The sequence below is a fragment of the Chenopodium album genome, chromosome 11 (genome assembly GCF_948465745.1).
Source record: "Chenopodium album chromosome 11, dcCheAlbu1.1, whole genome shotgun sequence".
NCBI lineage: Eukaryota > Viridiplantae > Streptophyta > Magnoliopsida > Caryophyllales > Amaranthaceae > Chenopodium > Chenopodium album.
In genome coordinates this window covers 27957704-27982838 of record NC_137844.1, presented here as the reverse complement: position 1 = coordinate 27982838, position 25135 = coordinate 27957704, and the positions used below count along the sequence as shown (strand labels likewise).

The 25135-nt window shown below is 40.0% G+C and overlaps 1 pseudogene; it reads right to left on the bottom strand.

The window, feature by feature from the left end:
• Positions 1–21856: 21856 nt before the first annotated feature.
• On the bottom strand, positions 21857–21954 carry LOC145569705 (small nucleolar RNA R71; annotated as a pseudogene).
• Positions 21955–25135: the final 3181 nt, after the last annotated feature.

The window sequence follows — 25135 nt, the reverse complement described above, 5'->3', positions numbered from 1 at the left end:
ACGAGTTTCAAGGGTGAGATTAAGGACCTGATCGAAAAGAAAACAGCTGGCTCTAGCAAGGGTCAGCCGGCCAAGAAGTCTCCTCGAACTGCGAGGAAGAAGTCAGTTAGGGACAGGCAGCCAACTCCGCATCCAAAGGACAAGGCAGCCGCAACCCTTGACTGGTCCAAGATCCTTCTACCCCAGAAGGATCCAAGAAAGCCTAGCCGGGAGCAAGAACCGGTGGGTAAAAAAAATTCTACCCCTGACGCTCGACAAATCATCGAGCGTAGGAGAAGTCAGCAGCTGTCTGAGCCAGCCTCTACTTCGAGCTTTCCAGACAACTTGAAAAACACATCTGTAGGGAATATTCAATCCTTGCATGAGAGCCATACAGGCGGTAATACCGTCCATTATGGCCCCTAGATGATCGGGAATGCACCGTACGTACCTCCCATGGTCTACGGTTCGTATTCTCCGCACTTCATGCAGCCGACCCTCTTTGGGGGTCAGGCGGCATACAATGTCCAACCTTTGGAGTGGCAGCTCCATCTGCTCAAACTTGGTGAACAAAATTCTAAGTTCACCAAGGAGATAACAGAGGCCGCACAGCCGGCCAAGGTTAAGAATGTGTTGGTGGGTGCTTATGACGGTACCACCAACTCGGAGGGTCACCTCATGGCCTACTCTAACCTCATGCACATGCAGGGGTTAGAGGATGCTATGTAGTGTCGGTGCTTCCCGGCTACATTGAAGGGCGTCGCCCAACAATGGTTTGGCAACTTGCCAGCCGGATGCATTAACAGCTTCAGGAAGCTTGCCTTCCTATTTGCCTCCAACTTCTAAATGAACATCCCTGCCAAGAAAACAAGTCTCGATTTGAGCACCATCCGATAGGGAGATAAAGAGGGACTTCGCTCCTATGTCAGGCGGTTCAACCTGGTGAGAATTCAAATCCAGGGGCTGTTTGACGAGGTAGCCTATACAGACTTCTTCAAGGGTCTGAAGGACGGGTCGACCTTTAAGTTTGACCTTGTCCAAAAGAGGGTTTTCACCTTTCAAGAGGCGTTAATAGAGGCAGAGAACTTTATTCAAGCCACCGACCTCTGCTCTTCCAGCCATTAGTCGGACTCTAAGAAGTCCGACAAGCAAAAAGAGAGTCGGTCTGCTCAGCCGGCTCAGAAAGCTGAAGCGAGCAAAAGGAGAAAACAAGTTTGGGCGGTTGAGGAACCTGATCAGCCGTCGAAGAAGAAAAAGAAAGAATTCAAGCTGTATGTCTCAGGGTATGAATTCAATAAAGACTGTTACACCATCTTTACAGACGTGAAGGATCGGCTGACCATGGAGAAGCCGAATCCTATGAAGAGTTTCGTTCAGTCACGGAACAAAAATAAATTCTGCCACTTCCATCAGGAAGTGGGCCATGAAACCAACGACTACTATAGTCTCAAGCGGACATTGGACCGTCTGGCTGACAAGGGCTTGCTGAAGTCCTATGTCTTGAAGTCCAAAGCGACTTCTAAGACGAATTCGGGGCAGTCGTCAAAAACTGTCCAGTCTACTAGTAACTCAGATACCAACAAGGATCCGGTCTACACTATAGTAGGCGGATTCGCATGCGATGGCCTGACCATTCGGGGCACCAAGGATCATCTAAAGAGGATGATCCATTCAGTGGATGATGGACAGACGTCCTCCATTGGAACATTCCTAGACGTCCTCATCACTGAGAAGGATCCAGACATCAGCTCGGATCTCGCTGTCCACAAACTCGCCGTGGATCCAAAAAAGAAGCCCATTCGGTAAAAGAAAAGAAATCACGGCGAGGAAAGAAGTCAGGCGGCAGCTGCCGAAGTAAAAAAGCCGCTAGACGCTGGGTTCATACGGCCATGTAACTTCCTTGATTGGGTGGCGAATGTTGTGCTTGTAAACAAGCCGAATGGAACCTGGCGCATGTGTGTTGATTACACATATCTCAACAAGGCGTGTCCAAAGGACAGTTATCCTCTCCCAAAGATCGACAATCTTGTCGACTCTACAGCCGGCCATGCCTTAATGAGTTTCATGGATGCTTATTTTGGCTTCCATCAGATACCCTTGTGGAAAAAAGATCAAGAGAAGATGGCCTTCGTCACTGATCAAGGGTTATTCTGCTATACTGTGATGCCGTTTGGTTTGAAGAATGCGCTTGCTACTTTCCAACGAATGATAATGATGAGTGTCATTTATGGCACTCTTAGGCTAGGTTTTCTTTATAGTTTTATTCCCATTTTTAGTCCTATTTATCGTGTTTTTACATAATAGTGCTTGCTTTGCGTGTTTAGTCCTATTTAGGCTAGGTCCCCTTCTCACGAGCATCGCCTCGAGTGCACCAATGATAAGGATGATCGGGAGCGCGGAGATTGATCGAGCAAGCGAAGGAGGCAAGGCCACGAGCACCGATCAGGGGTGCGTGCGAGCGGCACAGAGGGTGCGTACGCGCAGACCCACCTGTGCGCGCGTGCGACCTGGTGGTGCGCGCGCACCAGGCACCCCGCCCCCTTCGCTTGTTTCTTCTATTTATACCCTTAATCTTTTCCTTTTTAGGGGGGCGACTAAAATTGTACTTGACATATATTTTTCCAGATTAGTAGAGAGAGAAAGTAGAGAGAGAAGCTTAAGATTACTTGATTGTACTTGAATTTGATCTTGGATTCACTTTGATCTTGGATTTCTTCTTCTCATCAATGAAATTTTGTGAGATTTCTTTCCCTTGAATTTACTCTGATTGCAATTTCCTTTAATTTTTGAATGTTTGATTTGAATTTCTTCCCTTGCTTTGGAATTTGTTGAGAGATTGAATTCCTTCTTAATTGAACTTGAAATGAATATGATTTTTATTGAATTTGTTTTGTTTTTCAATTTCACCATGATTAGTGAGTAGATTAGTTGCTAGGGAGAAGGGGAAGCATGCTAGATTGATGATTTTTGCTAGTTAACGATCCTTGATTGATTGAATTGTTGCAATTAAATTGGTTGACATGGTTGTGCATGTGATTAATTAGACTAGGAGTGATCAACCTATAAGATTAATCTAGATTGAATTGCAAATTTCAATGACATGAACCCTTGAATTGAGAATTGCTTTAATTGATTGATTTTGATTGTGATTTTCCTAGCTATCTATTCACAGTGAACCCTAGTTTGGCTTATAGGAGATAGCTTTTGAATTCCTTTGATTGCAACTATTGTTTCTACTTTGTAACGTTCAAATTGATTGAGTGATCCTTCAATTAACATAATCATTGAGCTTGCATGTGGAACCAATATCCCTAGTGTTTAGTATATTGAATTTCTTGATTAATCTAGTTTTCTTGATACCTAGTTACCAACCGCATCTTCCCTTAATCTTCGAAGTAGCTTGGCCTAGGCTATAGCTTACACCTACTCATTCCCTTGGGTTCAACCCTTGACTTACCATATACTCGTATTAGGTTGTTCGAGTGTTTATAAATTTTCTTTGGCTCTAGGAAAGGGTAGAAAACGACCTACTTTTCCCTACGTCAGATTAATACAGTCTTCATTAATCAAATCGGAAGGAACGTAGAGGTGTACATTGATGATATGATAGTCAAATCCAAACTCCAGACGGATCACCTTGCTGATCTCCGAGAAACCTTCGCCACACTCAGGCGTCATAAGGTTATGTTAAACCCCAAGAAATGCGTCTTTGGTGTTGAGTCTGGGAAGTTTCTCGGATTCCTGATTGATCAAAGGGGGATAGAGGCTAACCCCGAGAAGATATAGGCGGTAATTGACATGAAGTCACCTCGCACTTTCAAGGAAGTTCAGAAACTAACTGGTTGCCTGGCGGCATTGGGAAGATTCCTCAGCCGGTCAGGTGACAAGTGTCTTTACTTATTCCAAGCAATCAGGAAGAAGACTAGATTTGAATGGGGGGATGATGATGAGGCAGCCTTCCAAAAGTGAAAAGAACACTTACACTCTTTGCCAAGGCTAGTTAGCCCTCTGCCCAAAGAGACGTTATACATGTACTTAGCCGTCTCAGACCATGCCCTCAGTGTCGTTCTCCTTGCTGAAAGAGACGGCATCCAGCTCGCGGTCTATTTCATTAGCCATGTTCTCAGAAATGCTGAGCTCCAGTACCCCATGGTTGAAAATTTTGGCCTCGCCCTTTACATGGCAGTCAAGAAGTTGAAACCATACTTCTTGGCGCATCCGGTTGTGATATAAACATATCAAGCTCTCAAGCGGCCTATGTCAACTTTGGAGTCATCCGGTTGGATGCTTAAATGGGCTATTGAAATTCAAAGTCTAGAAATCACTTACGAACTAAGAAAGGCAGTGAGGGGTCAGGCGTTCGCCGACTTCATTGTCGAAATGACAAGACCGGTTCCACCGGACAATACTGATCAGGTTTGGAAAGTGTATGTGGATGGGAGCTCCACTATGAACGGCTGTGGTGCAGGAATTATTTATGAGTCCGCTGAGGGGGACAAATTTGAATATGCACTGCGGTTCAAGTTCCAGGCCTCAAACAATGAGGCGGAATATGAAGCCCTGCTAGCCGGCATCCGCATAAGCAAGGCGGCAGGGGCAACCAAAATTGACGCCTACTCTGATTCACAATTGGTCGTTAACCAGTACCAAGGTGAGTATGAAGCCACCCATCCGGCTATGATCAAATATCTTCAGGCGGTCAAGGAAGAGACTGGAACACTTGAAGAATTCCATCTAAATCAGGTGCCCAGATCTGAGAACAATCAGGCGGATGCGTTGTCCAAACTGGCATCCTCCGCCTGCTGTGATACGCCTCGGTCAGTCTTTTGGGAAGTTTTGGAAAAGAGAAGTATACATGAGGAGCCTATTGGAATTCTTGACCAAAGCTCTACCTGGATGGATGGCATCCGGGCATATCTGACAGACGACGCGCTTCCTGATTCACCACAGGAGGCGGCCGTCATGAAGAAGCGAGCTGCAAACTTTGAGATGAGAAACGGAGAACTCTTCAAAGCAGGTTTCTTGAAGCGTCTACTGAAGTGTGTTACCCCCGAGAAAGGGAGGGAATTTCTTGAAGATTTGCATGCGGGATACTGCGCCTCTCACGCAGGCGGCAGATCCTTAGCCGTTAAAGCTAGGCGCCATTACTTCTGGCCTACTCTAGAGTCAGACGCCATGGAGATGGTTAAAAAATGCGACAAGTGTCAAAAATTTGGCAAGCTAATCCATCGTCCGGCTACTAACCGGACGGCAATCCACAGCCCAATCCCATTTGCTAAATGAGGCATGGACATTCTGGGACCTTACACGCCTGCTCCAGGCGGAAAGCGCTATATTTTAGTGGCTGTGGATGACTTCACCAAGTGGGCGGAGGCGGAGGCGGTCAAAAATATCAAGACCAAGGATGTCATTTCTTTCATATGGAAGAGCATTATCACCCATTTTAGGGTACCTATGTTTATGGTATTTAATAACGACCCTCAGTTTGAGACGCCTCAACACAAAACTTGGTTGGGAGATCAAGGGATCTCAAATTATTTTGCATCAGTCGGTCGATCCCAAGCAAACGGCCAAGTTGAAGCCTTCAACAAACTTATCTCAGACGGCATTAAAAAGAAAATTGAAAGAGCCGGAGGTTTATGGGCTGAAGAATTAATTCATGTCCTATGGGCCATCCGGACAACTGCAAAGGGGGCAACCGGTGAAACCCCATTTCTCATGGTTTACGGTGCTGAAGCCGTCTTGCCCATCGAGCATTACGAGCCGACTCTACGAGTCATGCTATACGATAAAGAGGCAAACCGGGAGGCGATGCGGCTAGCATTGGACTCACTCCCGGAGCGCAGGGGCAATGCCGCCTTGAGCTATGAGATTTACTGTCTGAGAATGACTCGGGCCTACAACAAGAAAGTACATAAGCGCCCTTTGAAAGTTGGGGACTTTGTGTTATGCCAAATGGAGACAACCGGTAGGGCAAATGAGCTTGGAAAGCTGACTCCTAATTGGGAAGGCCCCTACCGGATCTATGAGGAAGTCAGAGACGGCACCTACCGCCTGAAGACACCAGACGGTAGGCGGCTGCCCAGAACTTGGAATGTAGACAATCTCAAAAAGTACTATTCTAAGTGTTGTAAATTTTTGTAAATAGAAAGCCTATCAATGAAAAAGCTGCTTTCTATTTCCAAATTATGTTATCTATTCCTCTATATACATGCGTCCTATCATATGTGCCGCCTGTTTGATATACATACGGTACACCTCCGCCTAATAAATTAAGATTAAAATTGGAAGTTAAACACTAACGTCCAAATAGCGTGAGGCCAATGGCCAGATAATAAACTAAGCACAAAAAGGTTTAGTGGCTATATAACCGTCTTTTGAAAGAGACATGAGGCCAGTGGCCGGATGGTTACACATTTTATAAATTCGCCTGCTCCAATGTGAAATATGGCGTCCGGCGACGCCCCTCCGGGTGTTATCGTCGCAGAGGGCATTCTATCGTTTGCTCTACCAGCACATACAGACGACAAAAATTAAACGACCTAATTGGTCAACTCATAGCCGTCTAACCGGGGTAATATAAAGAGCGACCAAGACAAAGAAAGCCGGATGTTCAACACCTCAGCCGGCAATCGACTGAAGTTCTAACTTAGATTACTTCTCGAAATTATACAAGTCTTCCCACCAGGGGCAAACGGACATTGAGTATAATTGGATAATTAAATTATGGCCATCAACGTACACATACGGCCAATTTTAAAATTGGCCCAAGTAGGATAACTAAGCTTCAAAAACCCATTTGAAATGGGGTAGGCACATGAGGTCGCCTGGAAAATATAGGACCGCTTGTTATTGTAATAAAAGAATAGCAGGCAGACCAATGCAAACTTTACATTCTAGTTTATGCAACTTGTAATATTTGTAGCATGAACAGTTATCCGATTGTGACAAAGACGTCAAATGATCGCTTGCATTCGACACCGGCTGCTCAAGTGGCCGCTGCGCGCTTGGCTTGGGGCAATCACCTTAGTGATTGATTAACTTAGAAATTAATCATACCCTTTTTAGGTATCACAAAATTTCCAAAGTCAATCAACCAACTTGTAAACCCAAGCGCACAGCCGCCCAGGGGCAAGAACATCTGGTATACCATTCAAAGCTCAAATTTCAAATTTAAAACACCAAGTATTAAAAACCGACCTAATGGCTAGATGATTCATCATTAAAAACTGACCCCTTGGTCAGGTAAAATTAAAGTTAAATTGTTAGAGTAACCCGACCCCACGGTCGGTAAAAAGACAATCATACTCGGCACGCAGGCCGGAAATGTATCTGAAAAGGCCATTCGGCCGTAGAAAACTCAATCTAATCAGCTTCGGGAGAGGACTCGGCTTCATTTTCATCCGCCATCTCATCATTGGTCGGATGCTGCTCGTTTCCCTCCTTAGCCTCGTCCTCATCTCGGATCTCCTCGCCGCCATCTGCCCCCTGGTCCGCCTGTGCATCCAGTTCATTCGTAGCTTTCTCATAACGATACTCCCAAACGGAGTAATCGTCATTGGGGAACAAGGACTTCCATGCCATCTTCATGCGAATGACGCAGTCGACTTCATTCTCCTGAATGAGCTGCTTCTTCTCCTCCTCAACCATGGCGGACCATTTGGACGTGAGCTGCATTTCTTGATTGGCAAGTTTGTGTTGGAACTTCTCATTCTGACATTTGAGACTATCCGTCTCTTTTCCAGCATCTTGAAGCTCCTCCACCTTTTCCTTAGCCGTTTTCAGCTCAGCTTTCAGCTCAGTCACCCTCTTCTGGGCCGCCTCCAAATCTTTCTTCACTTGCAATTCTACAGTCGCCTGTGAGTATAGGATATCTTGGGTCAACAACTCAGTCTTATTTACATCATACATGGCTTTGTCAAGATTAGAAGCGGCCCTTAGGTTGGCAGCTCTTACCTCTTTCTGTTTGTCGCTGAATGGTTTTTTAAGACCATTCACTCGCAGCATGGCCTTCATCCGGCCAAAAGGAAAGGGCAGTTAGTATACAGTCGGCAAAGGCAAAGATTGGAAAATAACTTAAAGAAATTACCTCTGCCAAATTTGCAAGGATAGCATCAAAGTTCAGGGAGCCGACTCCTTTGATAGAGTCGCGTTGTTCAGCAGATACGGAGGCGATCATATCCTTGGCGATCCGCTTTACATCCGACGCCTGGGGGGCATCTGCACAATCAACACTTGGTGAGAGGCTGGCACAGATCCGGCCAATAGACCGGCTGGCTTCAGAGCTGGTTGGCGAATGACTATAAGTCTTAACCCTACAAGGGTAAGGCAAAGGATCAATGGCGGAGGTACCTGGGATAACAACCAGATCCTGTGCGTGTTTGTCCTTCCGTCTGTTAGAAAGACCACCTGGAGAGTCGGTAGCCCCAGTTGGAGGCTTGTCCTTGGTCGACTTGGACTCCTCCGCCTGCTTCAAAGCAGCCATGGCAGCCGGCGATTTGCCGCTTGTAGAAGGATGGGATCCGGATTGGCTTGCAGACGGCTTTTGAGCAACCGTCTTTCTCTTCTTAGTCGGCGTCGGATCCTCATCTAGAGCTGGCTGCTTTGGGGGCTTTTGCCCAAGGGTTGGCAGCACAGGCGGCTTCACCGATCCTTCTTGAAAAAGTACAACTTAGAAATGAAAGAGTGGAATTTGAAAAATTCTAAAAGAAAGTTGGCAGATGTAGAAGAACTTACATGCTCCAGCTGCACTTTTCTAAAAATCTGGCTCTTCTGCCGAACCATCTGACGGTAAGTAGAGGCGGCGCTCCTTGGCTTCTTGTTGGGATCTAATTGAGACATGGCTTCCTCTGCAAAAGGCCGAATGAGATGTTAGTAAAAAAAAAAAAAAAAAAAAAGCTACGCAAAAGACTCATGCGATTGCCCACCTCTTCCCTTTTCACTACTAAGGCCACAGGCGGCCAGGTAGAAGGGATCAGTTTACCAGTCGAACTTTGAGATATAACTTTTTGGGGTTATTTTTTTCTCAGTTCCCCCCTTGACAGTTTTTACTTCAATTTTAAATAGCCCAGGCGTCAAAATTTGATCCCAGCCTTCATCAGATACAGGCGGGAGGATGGCTTTCTAACCCAGCAGATAGGGATTTTGATTCCAAGAATTGTATTTTCTGTTCTAGATGGTGTCAGGGGAGGAGATGATATAAAACTTGTTCCTCCAATCCTTCCACTTATTTTCTTTCCCCAAAGTCATCATGTAACCTTTGTTACATGACAAAGTGAACCATTCGGGACCGGCTGATTTGGGGGCCTTGCTAAGGTAATGCATATGGGCGAAGGCCTCAAAGCTAGGCTCAACACCCTTCATCCTGCATGCGGCTATGAACCCTAATATATTAACCAAGGAATTGGGTGTTAGTTGCCACACCCCCAAGCGGTACTGTAGACACCCAAATGTGTCTCCCCAAAACCAAACCCAGTGATGAATACCTTTTGCGTCAAATGATTATAGAACGAGGTGAAAGTGTGAAAGGTTAAGTGTTGCGGTTGGTTTTTATTAAAAAATCTTTCTTTCTGTTTTCGAAAAACAACTCTATTTTATGAAAATAGCCAATATAGTTTATTTTGGTCCACGACAAGGGTCCTATAATAGTATAGTTGGATGGGGCTTGCAAAGAGCTTTCCAACGATATATTATAAGCCCAATTCCAATGAATAATGAGGAAGTTATGGCCAAAATACTAAACTGGGCCCGGTTGATCTTTACATGCGGCCCGATGATCTAGGGGAGGGCCCAATGTTAATTATTATTCCTAAAGTTATTAGAATTAATTATAGTCTTCTAGAATTCTCTAGAAGGTTCTTTTAGTCCTAATAGAATTAGAATTAATAATTAGATATTTTGATAAGTTTTATTTGGAATATTATTTTATGAAAAATACGATTTCAATTTTCATACGGACTTTACAAGTCAATTTTGATTGATAAGTGGACTCCGTGTTTGAAAGCGCGTAGGAATCCAAGCTGTCACCAAACGACAGGCCTTTCGCCACGCGACAGAGCTTGTCACCAAGCGACAAGGTCGGTTTTGCGGCGACAGCGTGGGGTTTTATTCCTTATCAAATTCTACCTATTTCCGGACTGTTTTCTTATAAATAGGGTCCTTAACCTCCGTTTTCAATCAACAATAATCAATCTTCTCTCTAAAGCTAGAAGCTTTCTCTCTCTCTATTCTTTTTCTAAGCCTTCCCTCAAACACAATTCCTCATACATTAGCACTAGACACACCTAGCCAAGTTCAAAGTTGCCTTCGCCCTAGACGTGAAAGGTTATAATTTCTGAGGGTTTGGTCCCTAATCTCTCTTTCAATTATTTAATTTAATTGTTTTGATTCATATTTTCCTTGAAGTTAATAACGCGTGTATTTTGTTATTAGAAAGAGATACGAGGCATCAAAGTATGTAATCTTATTGCTCTATTCTTGTGGAAAGCATGTTTAAATTTGTTTAATTCCTAGTATCATGTTAGGATGTTTTTGTTGCTTTCTAATATCATATCAATATCATGTTAGTACCATGTTAGGGCTAAAGTTTTGATTTTTATTGTTTAGTGAAATGCCAGGATTTGTTATTAATCTTGTTAGTATCATGCCTAGGATCTTGCTATCATATTTAAGCTTTATTATTAACATGATTATGATAATTATTTTAATTATGATTGTTATTATGATTATGATTATAATTATAATTATGATGATTGTTATTATGTTGCTTGATGATTATCATTGTTATTGCTTGATCACGCCTTTTATGCATGTTTAAAGGGAATTTGTACTTGTAATCACACTTAATAAGATAATTAATAATCTTGTTTAGGGTTAATATGATTATAATTCAAGTGATCGCCAATAATAGTTTTGCTTGTGCATTAAATTCAACCAACATAGATAAACAGGTTTAGGGTTAATCTGTTGTTTGCATGCTAGTCAGAAAGCGCACATGAATACAAGAAGAATGAAGTAGAGACCTATTTAGGGCAGGTTCAATCTCTTTTAGGTTGGATTTGTACCTTCATCCCCGAACCCTATTTGGTTCAAGACCTTTTGGAGTTGACGATATCATGGATCGTTAAGGGGTGTAATCTTCACCTTGTGAACGGTTTACAAGTTCCTAAAACTTGTTACTATTTTGCTCTAGCTTCCTTCCCTTTGGACGCCACCATACTTAAGTGTATGATCACAGTGGGGTTCAAGCTTGGGGTTAATGGCTTGAAATATTCCCTACAGGTACCCATCTAGAATCCTTTCAATAGCTGAATCTAACAGGAACCTAAGGCCCGCCTGAATTGTGGCCGCATAGCACCCAAAGCACCAATCCCCATAGCTATGGTCAAGCGGCCAGACGATTACGTCGTCAAGGGCAGGGACGTTTATTTTGTAGCCGGCTCCCATAACATAGGTATCCCGGATCTCTTCTAAATTTTTCCGCATGGTCCTTTGGGTAGATGCGGATATTTGGGTGAAGTATGGGGTGTATCTTTTTTGAAGAGAAGAGGAAGTCTATTCCTGGCCGCACTTCACAGAGGCGGCCTCCTCTTCGGATACCTCTTCAGCATTCTCAGGCAGCCCCTCTTCACTTTTGGGACCGCCTGTGTAAGCATTTGACTGAGATGAGGCCTCTTCAGAGTCGGATGTCTCATCACTCGAGTCACTCCCCGATTCACTCAAGATGGAGGCATCCGGCGTCATGGGGACGCCTGATGGATAGTAGGAGACTTCGCTCCTAGGAACCATGATAGGACTCTCGTCCTCTTCATCACTAGGCGACCGAGCTGTCCTTTTTGTTCTAGCCATAGTGTCCTGCATAGACACGGACAGATTTGTTGGCGAGTGCAGTTCAGGACAGGCGGCACCCCTAGTTCTAGATTCAGCCGTCCCAGGTGACCGGCTGACAGCTATCCTAGGCCGTGCCATGTGTGTTTGTGATACCATTTCTAAGGAAGCAAACACAGGCAGAAAAAAGTGAAATGAAAAGAGAGAGAAAGAGCAGGTAGTTACCTTGAAAAGGTACTACTAAAAGTCGTTCGAACCGTCTGAGTCAAGCGGCAAAAAGCAGGCGGCAGGCGAAATCGTTCTCTAAAGAAAAGTCAAAAATTCTCTCAAAGATTTTTCGTAAATGAGCGAAAAGGAGAGGGGCAAATGTTTATTTATAGAGGGGTAATTCCAGGGACACCTTGGTAATTTTCCTAGAAGGTGAACAGTAAAATCTGTTCCACCAATTATTGAGTGACAAGTGTCATAGATGCCACGTGGTCTGTCACATCACATCTGTGAGGGGCAAATGTTTTGGGGAAAATTACCCCGCCACGTGGGCCACTTAAAACGGGACACGTGTCCATCTAGAATTGGTTCAAAAGAGGCCAATAGCAGCATGACACGTGGAATCCACTATCAAGAGAAGAAATGGCGGCCTTCAAAGGCCAAATTCCCCCAAAAAGCCGCAAAAACGCGGGCACACTTTTCCCAATGACCCTATAAATAGGGAGATTTCCCCCATTTGTGGGACAGATTGATTTTTATTACAATATTCCTGACATTCTCTTACATCAGAGAAATCTCCTGATCTCGGAATCCGAGAAGATCCTACTTTTACCTTTTCCGCACTTTTTACTTTCTCCAGCATGTTCTAACTTATCGTCAGAGGCGGAGCTCCAAATCCCCGGAGTCTCCGTTGTTTTGTAGGTACAGGTGCAGTTGGATAAGTCCTTGAGCTGTAACTCTCCCGAGGGACAGAAACACCCAAAACACAAGGTAAAACAAGAAATACAAGAATCAAACAACAAATCTAATTAACTACTCAAATCAACAAACAAATAAGCAAAAACAAGAATTAATGAAAGCAATAAAGGTGAGAGAAAATTAGAAAGACTCATTGAATATATGAGAAGAAAATCCAGAAATTGCTTCTTCAACCTCTCAAAACTCTATGAAAAATCCAAACTTTCTCTCCCTAAAACTACTCCTAAATACTAGAGAGAGAGAATCCTAATCTAACCCCAAGAGAGAGAAAATAAAAGAGAGACTAAACTAATCTAATCTAGGATGAATAATTGTTAAGAGATTAACCCAAAAATGGGTATTTATATTACAAGTTAAAAATAAAAAGAAAATAAAGAGAAATAAATAAATAAAGTAAAATAAAGAAATAAATAAAGAAGAAAAAAGGAATAAAAAACATAAAAGGAAAACAAAATAAAAAATCCCCAAAAACTACAGTCAGACCCACCACCCACGCATTCCACCTTCTTCATTTCGAATCAAATAGCTGCTCTGCTCTCTGATCTTCACCATCAGTGCATCATCAACCATCATCTTCACCGTTAATCGTTGTCAATTGTGGCCCTTGGATTAATTGAATTAATCCCAACCGTTGAAGCTCATTAATTCCGTACAATTGGACCCGATAAAACGGAGCGGCCGCGGCTGGGCATCTCCCAGGCATCAACCGAAAATTTAAAAGGGGTGGAAGGACCCAAGGCCGCGCCCGCGGTGGTCTGGGTTGCTACATATGCTGATTTGGGTTGCCGCGGTTGCTGATTGGTGGCGGTTTGTGATTGGGAAATTGCTGCTGCTCGGGTTTGTATTTAGTGAGAGGTGCAGCGCAGCAGCGGTTGCGCGTGAGTGGTGGTGGGTGGCTGTAAGTTGCGATTGGTTGCGGGCTGCAGGTGAATTCGGGGCTGTGGTGTTGTTGGAGTTATTGTTGGTTTTGTGGGCTGGAATGCGTGGTGGAGTTGTGGTGGTTGTGAGTTGACTTGGTGGAACAAGGGAGTTGTTTTCGTGAGGTGAGGGAAGCAGGGGAGGTGAGGGAGTTGTTATTGCTGTGGCCGGTGGTTGAAATTGGTGGCGGTCTGGTGCTGTGGCCGGTGGTTGAAATTGGTGGCGGTCTGGTGCTGTTTAGTTGTTGCGGTAGTGAGCTAAGGATAGCAAGTGATTTGGTGGCTAAAGGTGGGATTTTGGGGCTGTAATTGTTGTTGTTGTTGTGGAAAGCTGGGGAGCAAGGGATTTGTGCGGTGAAGGTTTAGGGATTTTTTGTGCGGTGAAGGTTTAGGGATTTGTGCGGTGAAGGTTAACAAGGCAGCAGGTTGAGGCTTAGAAGCCTGTGGTTTGACACATTTGACTCGAACCTCGGACCTCCGAACACAATCCTACACAACCAAATATACACAAGGGTAGGATCGAGCACAAAATAAAAATAAAATAAAGATAAAATTAAAGTAAAATAAAATATTAAAACTAAAAGAAATAATAAAATCAAATGAAATTAAATAAAATAAAGAAAACAAACTTGAAAATAAAAGAAAATAAAAGGAGGAAAACAAGAAGATAAATATTAATAAGAACCAAGACTAGAAACATTATAAAGTAAGAAATATAAAATAAATTACGAAAATAAACTAAAAACTACTAAAATACTCAAATTAAGAGACAAAAGACGAGAATAAGCAAATAAGAGAGATAAAGATTAAAAATGAGCTAAATTATTGGAAAATAAGCCAGAAAACGACTTAATAAAAACCCCTAAAAGCCAGAAAACGACTTAATAAACACCCCTAAAAGTGACATAAAAGTCACTTATCACCACCTTCACCATCACTCACTCCCAGCTACTGCCACCACCTAAGCCCCACCCTGTCGCCACCACTAGCCCCTCACCCCAACTCAACACCCCCACCAAACCCAAGACCCTCCCTATCTGTCTCCTTCGACCCATGACTCATATTAGGGCCACTCGTCGGCATGCCGCTCCTCCCTCTCTTTCACCTCCGCCTAGACCGAACCCAAATCCACAACCCGAACCATCCGTTTAGGGTTTCGATAAAGGTGGTGGTGGTTCGAAACCCTAACCCGAGCTGCCTCACTTGAGTCGAAACCCTAATAACGGTGGTTTGGGTTCGATCTAGGCGGAGAAGAAAGAGAGGGAAGTTGTGGTGGGAGGAGAAGAGTGAGAGGAGGGGGAGAGAGAGAGAGAGAGCGTCGTGGGGCTGGGATAGCGTTGCTGTCGGACGGAGGGGAAGCTTTGGCGTCGGCGCGATAGGGAGGATGGGTCGGCATCAGTAGTGAAGGGAGAGAGGTGACAGTGGCTGGGAGGTTTGAAGGTGGTGGTATGGGCGGTTTGATGGTACATCGGTGGTTTTTTTTTATTTTTATTAAGTTTTTCATTTTAATAAAAAAACCTAACCATAGTTAATTAAAATTAACCATTTAGTGAAATAAGGTTATAAGTGAAAACAAATTTTTAATTGGGGTCATTTTATGAAATAAAAAAAGGAAGGTCATCATTTCAGTGCTACAGAAGTTGAGGGTCGCCGTTGAGAATTTCCTAAACAATATTAATATATACTTAATTTCATAAATCATAATTCAACTCAATTTAATTCAATCACCAATAAAATCATATAAAATGTGCTATTCAAACAATCACTTTCAAAAGTATCTAGCCATCTAAACGTACCCTGATTCCGAATCTCAATCAACACTTCGCACTTTCAAAGTTCAATCACAAATACACCTTGCAATTAACATAACCATAAGTTTATCACAACATAAACCCAAATCTAATGTGCATGGACTAAAAAAATAATACTTTAATATAAAATTTTAAATATGAAATAGGTATTTATATTTTAGAAAACTAACCATGAAGAAAATAAAGGAATAGGATTAAAGAGAATTGAATTTTCATTGGAAAGAATAGGCAGAACTTGCAGAGGCCATAACTCCTTCAATATAACTCCAAATTAGGTGATTCTTGAGAATAACCTCAAGAAATTTTCGAGAGAAACAATCTTCTGTGAAACATCAAAACCCAAAAAACTTACCAGAAGGGCTCGAGAATTGGATTCAAATGTATACGGGCTGATTTTCTTTTAGAGTAGAGGAGAAGAAAAGTAAGAAAAGTTTTTGGGGTAAAGAAGAATAAGAGAGAAGAAGAGAATTGAGTTTTGGTGTGAAGAACATGAGAGGTATGAGGGGGTGTTTATAAGCTCATAAATCATAATTCAACTCAATTTAATTCAATCACCAATAAAATCATATATACTTAATTTCATAAATCATAATTCAACTCAATTTAATTCAATCACCAATAAAATCATATAAAATGTGCTATTCAAACAATCACTTTCAAAAGTATCTAGCCACCTAAACGTACCCTGATTCTGAATCTCAATCAACACTTCGCACTTTCAAAGTTCAATCACAAATACACCTTGCAATTAACATAACCATAAGTTTATCACAACATAAACCCAAATCTAATGTGCATGGACTAAAAAAATAATAATACTTTTAATATAAAATTTTAAATTTGAAATAGGTTTTTATATTTTAGAAAACTAACCATGAAGAAAATAAAGGAATAGGATTAAAGAGAATTGAATTTTCATTGGAAAGAATAGGAAGAACTTGCAGAGGCCATAACTCCTTCAATATAACTCCGAAATAGGTGATTCTTGAGTATAACCTCAAGAATTTTTCGAGAGAAACAATCTTCGGTGAAACATCAAAACCCAAAAAACTTACCAGAAGGGCTCGAAAATTGGATTCAAATGTATACGGGCTGATTTTCTTTTAGAATAGAGGAGAAGAAAAGTCAGAAAAGGTTTTGGGGTAAAGAAGAATAAGAGAGAAGAAGAGAATTGAGTTTTGGTGTGAAGAATATGAGAGGTATGAGGGGGTATTTATAGGCTCATGAATGAAAGAATTATGGTAGGAGAATTTAGAAAGAATTATGGTAAAAAGAATTAAGGAAATTACTTGGAGAAGAGAGTTATGAAATTATAGAAAATTTAATATTAAGGTGACTAAGAATGATTAATTTAAAGAAAGTATGTTGTCATGAAAAATAATATGGAAAAATAAGTTTTCTTAGGGAATAATCAAGGATGATATAAGGTAGGGAAATAAGATGATCAAATATTTAGGAGATGAGAAATAAAAATTAAGGAAAATAATAGATTTAAGGGAGATAATTATTAAAATACCAAAAATTACCAAAATAATTTTGCTCAAATATAATATGGTGGCCGAAAATTTGAGCTTTCCAAAGATCATATTTTCGGACGTCCCTTTAGATATTTAGGAAAATATTTTGCAAGTTTTTAAGAAATAAAAATGATTGTGTAAATAATATATTTTGTATAAAATAATTGATTAAGAAAATACCAATTAATCACTAAATAAATTCACTAAGAAAATCATATTTTCTATACTTAGAAAATCCGAAAATCGTAACAAACTATTTAGGAAATTCGAACCTCCTAATTAAATAATTAAAATATAATTTTTGCTTAATTAAAATATCTGAAATATGTATAAATAATTCGATTTTTAAAATAAAATAAATGGATAACAAATCTAAGGAAAAATTGTAAAAAATAATACAACCTTTGAGTGATCCGCCAAAAACAAGTCAAACTTTTGATTATTTCTAAATAATACAATCTTTAGAGGGTATCTACTTTAAACAAGATAATTTACGTATGACTTAAATGATCGGTTAATTTTATTTTTTTATTTGAAAAAATTGTTTAATAGCTTAATCAACCCCTAATTAAAACTTTAATTGTGGTTAATTTTTTAACACTTAAAATATTTTATTAAAACAAAGACCCACCCCTCCCTCATCAGCCAACCACCACCAGCAGCCAGTCGCCACCACCTTCACCCCAACTAGACCACTACTCCTCCTTCCACCTCCCTCTTTCTCCTCCGCCCACACCCAAACTAGTGACCCTTACCCTGCCAGTGACGACCGACGACCCCTACCTGAGCCCCATCCCGACCAGCGACGATCGATGTACTTACCTATCCATAATCTCGACTCGCAATGTCCCACCCTGCCCCTTCCCCACCCCGAATCCACTTTCCTAACCCTAGCTCGTGAACTAGCCATCTTCACCCATTCACCAATCGACGAAGCTCACCCAAACCCATATCCCTTTCCGTCTTTCCGAGTCAAGTTTAGCAAGGAGGGTTATGAGTGATTTGTAAAGAGAATGCGGGAAGAGGGGTTGCAAAAGGGATCGCTGGCGGGGGATGTCGACGGAGTAATTTAGGGAGCACATCATCGACAGAATGGGGGTCGGGCGTTGGGAAACAGAAGGGCTGCAGCCTGTAGGCAAGGAGGGAAGGAGGTAGCTGAAGGCCGTGAAGGGGAGGGCTTGGTTTTTTTGGAAAATAATAATAATAAAAAAAATAAGTAAATAAAAAAGCAATTATGATTATTTTATATCTTTAAAAATTAAAAACAGAAAAAAAAATTTAAATAATTTAAATTAAATAAACAAACCAATAATACAATGACATGTGTCCCATGTAACATGTTAATTCGGTTACTTACCGGTTTTAACTTGTTTAAAGCGGATAACTATCAAAGGTTGTATTATTTAAAAAGAATCAAAAAGTGGACTTGTTTTTAGAGGACCGCTTAAATGTTGTATTATTTTTGACAATTTTTCCTAAATCTTATTCAAAATCCAAAAATAATAATTATGTTTTAAAATACTTTTGGCGCCAAAATTCAAATATCATTTTGGCTCCAAAATTCAAATAGTAAAATAAATTACTAAAATACCCTTTTTAGAAAATAATAATTAATTAATTAATTAAAAAATATGTTTAAAAAATACGGGGTATTATAGTCTACCCTCCTAAAAAGAAGTTTCGTCCCGAAAGTTAGCTAAAAGAGATACAAAAATCATTTTAAATTATTGGTTCATGCACATCCTAACTCGACTCAGGACTCCAAGTAGCTCAAGAAAGACTCAAAATTACTCAAAAATGACTTGAAAAGCAGATGCACGAAACTCTATCGCCCTCTACCCCCCTTAAAAGGAGTTACGTCCCTGTAACTCGATTAACACATTAACTACTTTAATTAACTATATTAACAATTTATCAACAATCATCAAAGAAAAGTAAAGAAACTCAGCAAGTCTCAAACATCCAAAAGAGCTTAGGTTTTAAAATGATTTATTTACAAAAGTAGTGAGAAAACTCGTAAAATATTTTTATGAGTCATTCGAAAAATTTAAAATACTTAAATTAGGAGAAATCGTTGAAAACACTGTAAAAGTCTCATATATAAGGTATGAACTGAAATCAAAATATTTAATAAAAGATTTTAAAAGATCTATGAAAGTTTTCAATCTAAACAATTATTTAAAAACAAGGAACAAAAAGCCTTTTTTTTTTTTTTTTATTTTTTTTATTAATTTATTTGAAATTAATTTTGCATACTTGTAAAATACTTGTTTTAATTAAAGTCATACTTTTTCATAAAGAAACTCTATAATTACAATAATCACATATTCAACTTCATAGCAAAGACTATCATAGGTATCAAACATCAAAGGAATACATCTTTTCTTGACCTTCTTATCGTTCATAGATTAGTAACTTCTCTCAGGGTATCTTCCAAAAGAATTTACGATTTTCCCAACAAATTCATGATAAATCATGGTAATACAACCTTAAATTGTAATCATTAACTCTTGGTCACTTCAAATAATACTTCGTCTTTAAAACATTCAAAAATTCAATCTTCTTTTTTTCATAACATTAAATTCCTCAATCTGGTTTATCTTTAAGGCAATTCATTAATAAATCAATGCAATTATTGATTATTCCATCATTAATAATTTCTCTATATCAATTAACTTTTCTATCAGTTCCTCAGAGTAAAATTCTTAAAGTAACCATCCGAACAATAATTTTCCTAACTAACGTCATTAAATCCCTTCACATGGTACTATTTCTTCAAATAACTTCTGTTTAACAAATACCTTTATCTCTAATACTTCCTTTTACTTGAATTGACTCAAAATCCTCTAACTTTTGTATTAAGTTTCTTCAAAGATTCAATCATCAATAATTTTTCTTTAAATAATCATCACAATACTCATCCTCACAATATGGATACTTTTCACCTTTAGATACAAACGATCATAAATTAACGCTAATATCCAATTCATATCTCCCAAAAATACAAATACCTTACTTCAACACTTATATAGAACCAATCCAACTCATCATTACCACAATTAGTATTTCCTTGCTCAACATAAATCACATTCCAAAAATTAGTAAAGACTTGATAACACAAATCCTCCAAATGTTCATGGTTATGACCTTTAACAATCCAAAATAACTCCTCATTTATCACATGGTAGTCATCAAATCCTTTAATCTCAAAATAACAACTCAACCATATTAATCACATATAAACTTCGTATGATTCAAATACTTTCCATATACCACATAGTTAATTATACCAAATAAGGTCAAGAAATTAATCAATAGAAAATTACTTAAATGAGTAAACCAATACAACAACTTCTTAAAACTCACAATCATTCCAAATATGATTTTAATGAAAGAAATATTTCACAAAAACACATAATATCTATTTCCTTATAAGGAAATTAGTTACCAATTTCTACATTAGGAACACTCATTAAATAATTCTCATTCCACCAATAATCATGGAATTTATATATTCCGTCATAATAACCATGTAAAATAACATATATACACACAATGATATGCAAATGAAAATAATTATTTCCAGTTTCCACTTGATATAAGCAAATATGTATCTTCCACCTTGGAATTAAAATTCCGTCAAACTTCAACATTCACATAGAATTCGGACAATTATGTTTCTCATGAAAACTTCGCATGAATCTTGAAATTCAAATTCAACTTTTATTAATGAGAGTTGCATAGAAGGATTCAACAAGCTTGAACCAATCGAAATTCTAACAACATAGATAACATATCAAATCATTTAGAGCTTTCACATTCACAATTATTCATTACGAAAACACGCCCCTTAGGAACATTCCCTTTATTGCTACTGGTTCCAACTTGTGGTCCACTAGACTGAGATGGCTTGAATGGGACCTTACTTTCTTGAACTTTCCCTGCCTTGTGTAGACACCTAAAAATGTCTCCCTGAAACCAAACTCGATGATGAACAACTTTCACCGTCGTTATTGGCCGGGTTGAGTATTTATACCGAGAGTGCTTAAAATTCATATTCAATAAAACTCAGTTCATAAAATCAGTCCTAGTGTTAATCAAAGCATAGTCCAATTTTATTTTGGCCCAAACCTTTTTATTCATGTCATATTTTAGCCCAATTAAAATAATAAACTGAAATGGCCCGAAATTATGAAACGACACTTAAAAATGCTGAGCGTAATTAGGGTAATAGTGAATTTCGATGCAAAAATGGAAATAAATTCCACCGTGTCATAGAAACAAGTGCCGTGCCATGGGAAATCTCACCGCGCCACGACATATTTTTCCGTGTCACGGTGCCCATCCCGTGACACGGGGCTGTGTGTTATATGTCTTGTATGTTATTTCTCCGCGTACATCCTTCACGCGCTTTTATCTTCTTGAAGAAGAAGAAGAACGAGAAAGCATGGGTGCTAATCCGAGAGTAGCATTGAAGGAGTTGGGAACTCCGAGAGCTTATAGGTTTGAAAGCGGAATTTCTCCTCCTACGACACCGGCAAATGATTTTGAGATAAGACCGGCGATGATCACTTTGATAGAGAGGCGTCAATATAGTGGTGCAAAGCATGAGATTCCCCTAAACCATCTTAAGGAATTTTAAAAGTATTGCAACACAATCAAGGTGAACGGGGTTTCTCAATAGTTTATTCGACTTAAAATTTTCCCTTTCTCTCTTATTAGACGTGCTTTAGAGTGGTTAGACAAAGAAGTGAAGCCAAACTCTTTGAGAACATGGGATGAAGTGACTAAGGAGTTTCTATCTCAGTTCTTTCCACAAAAGAAGACGCCCAAAGCAAGAGCTCTCATTCAAAGCTTCAAGCAAAAGCCGAATGAAAGTCTTTATGAGGCATGGGAAAGGTATAAGGAGTACCAAAGAGAGTGCCCACACCATGGGATTCCTACCTATCAAATCATCCAAATCTTCTATGGAGGTTTAAGCCCCCAAGGCAAGTCTTGCTTGGATGCTGGTGCCGGAGGCCCTATCATGAACAAAACGGAGGATGAAGTGGTGGACTTAGTTGAAAATGTGGTGATATATCACATGGATTGACAGGAAGGTGAGAGAGAGTCGACAAGAAAAAGCGGTTCAACGGTTTATTCAATCGACCATCTCAATGCCATCAACAATTTGTCCTCACAAATCTCAAACTTGGGAAAGAAGATGACCTCAATTAAGGCTAAACTTAAGAGTGCTTCTTCACAAGCACCAATTCTTCCCTCCCATAATAAGGGGAGAGGTACATCTTCTAACTCTACTCCTCCTTTAACTTCGAATAATATGCCAAATGGATGTGTGTTTTGTGATGTATGTGGGTCATATGACCATGATTCTTCTAATTGTCCACATGCATTTGAGAATTGTGATGATGTTGATAATAATGATTGTGAGCAAGTGAATTTTGTTTCAAATAACAACAATGGACAAAGATTCTATGGACCAAGAAACTTTGACAATAGAAATGCTCACCAACAAGGGAACTTTGATAATTATAACAATGTTGGTTATAGAAACCAAGGAAATCAAAATTTCCGAGGGAACTATAATAATCAATGCCAAGGCCAAGGGTATGGAAAGCAAATCCAAGGTCAAGGCTATGGTAACCAATACCAAAACAATGGCCAAAATCAAAATCGGGGTAATTGGAGCAACCAAAATCGGGGGAATTTTCAAAACAACAACCAAAGGGGACCCCCACCCGGATTTTCTCCAAGAAATCAAGGTAATGGTGAGAATTCCTATGCTCAACCTTCATCTTTTAGAACTACCTTGGAAGAGATCATCGGGAACCAAACTAAAATTTTGAACACTTACATGTCGATAAGTGATAAAAATTTCAATGAGATTATCACACACAACAAGATGCTTGAAACTCAAATCACTCAATTGGCTAATACCTTGAAAGAGAGTGTGAATTCTAGCCCTTCTTCTTTACCCTCACAAGGACTTGAACCTAAGAAACCCGTGTAGTCTATCACCACAAGGAGTGGGAAAGTGTTTGAAGAGAGAGTTTCTAGGAAGAGTGAGGAAGATGAGAAGATGAGTGATTCAAGTGAGGAAAAAGAGATCAATGTGTCAAAGAAGGTGAGTAAAGAAACCCAAGAGGAAGAGAAGAGTGATGAAAAAGTGCAAGTGGAGGTACTTAAGCCCAAACTTCCATATCCCCAAAAGTTTTTGAGAAACAAAATTGATGAACAATCTGGGAGATTTCTTGACATGCTTAGGGAAGTTCATCTTTCAATCCCTTTCACCAAAGCCATGACTCAAATGCCAAGATATTCTTATTTCCTTAAAGAAATATTGAGAGGCAAGAGAGAGTGCAATGAGATTGATTTGGTAGAGGTTGGGGAATGTTGTAGCGCTTTCATTCACAATGATTTACCCAAGAAAATGAAAGATCCGGGTAACTTCTCTATCCCTTGCAAAATCAATGAAAAATTGTTCTAAAATGCTCTATGTGATCTTGGTGCTAGTGTGAGTATCATGCCTTATTCAGTCTTTAGGAAGCTTAAGCTAGGTGAGCTTCTTCCAACCAATATGACTTTGCAATTGGCCAATCGATCTATTAAGTTTCCAAAGGGAAGAGTTGAGGATGTTCCCCTCAAGATAGGAGAGTTCACTATTTTGGTTGATTTTATTGTGCTTGAGATAGCAAAAGATGATAACATACCTATCATTTTAGGGAGACCTTTCTTAGCTACTTCGGGAGCTTTGATGGATGTGAAGGGAGGTCTTATTACTTTTAGAGTTGGTAACAATAAGGCTACTTTTGAGCTTAAACCGATGCATGAATCTTTGTCTCTTGTGAATGGAATTATGTGCATAAATTCCCCTCATTCCAAAGTTCTTGAGGTTTGTGATAATGTGCCTTTAAGTGTTGAATGCAAGAAGGTTAGTGAAGAAAACAAGGAGTGTTTTAAGCTTGTGGACGAGGAGGTGATTGATATTCCTCCATGGTTTTAGCTCTACCCTCAAGAGGACGAGCTCAACTCCGAGAGTGTTGATGGTGAGAAGCCGTCCACTAGAAGGAGTAAGAAGACAAAGAAGAAAAAGAGAGCTTTTATGAAGAAGATAATGAAGTTGAAGCAAAGTGAGCTTGTTTCGGAAGTTTCAACAAATGAGAATACATCAAGCAACGATGTGAAGTTGCCAAGGAATGAGAAAAAGTTTGTCCCCTCTACCACTTTGAATAAGGTGGTGTTCTTTGACCCTCCATGATTTGGAGGAAGGGTCAAGCTAAGGACCTTAAGCAAGCGCTTCCCGGGAGGCAACCCGATTTTCTAACTTTTTCTTTTGATTCCGTTTTTCTTAGTTTTCTTTTAATTGTTTTTCTTTCTTTCACTTGTTTTGTATTTCGATTAATAGGTTGAATTCATGGAAATTGGACTATCTCGAACGAGCGTAAGCACAATAGGAAGGTGTTTCGTGGTATTTGGTGAGAGTATGCTCGATATTATTGAATTTCGAGTTGAATAGGTAAGGTAATTTAGGAGGTAAGTTAGGAAAAGTTGTGCTAAAATATGAAGTAAATTTGTGCTTGGTGGGTTCATTATGGTGCTCTCATTAATTTGGGATGTTGAACCCACTGAAAAAGGGTTTAGAAACTGATGTGTTTAGTGGGTTCAATAATCCCGAGATGATAAAGATCATTAAGCCCATATATGAACGCACCAAGAACAAGAAGCAAGTAAGAAGAGGAGCAGCAGGGGCGCGGGTGCGCACCCCTGCTGCGCGACCACGCAATGGCCTAGACGAGCTACTTCTTCTTTCTTTCTCCTTTCTTTTCCTCATTTCTTTCCCAAAACCACGCTCGTCCGCACCTCCTTCTCCCTCTAGAACAAAACCCTAACCCTTTAACAATCAAAAATCACCCCTCAAATCATTAAAATAACTCACATATTCAACAATTTCCTACTCAAAATTCATCATTTTCATCAAAAATCATACTACCTTTCTCCATTTTTTCTTCTCCAATCTCTCTCCTCCATTGAAGAGCAAATTGGGGATTTTTGGTGTGGTGGATTTTGGTGCCTAATTCTTGATCATTCTTGCTTCTTGTATGGTACAATTATCTTCTTT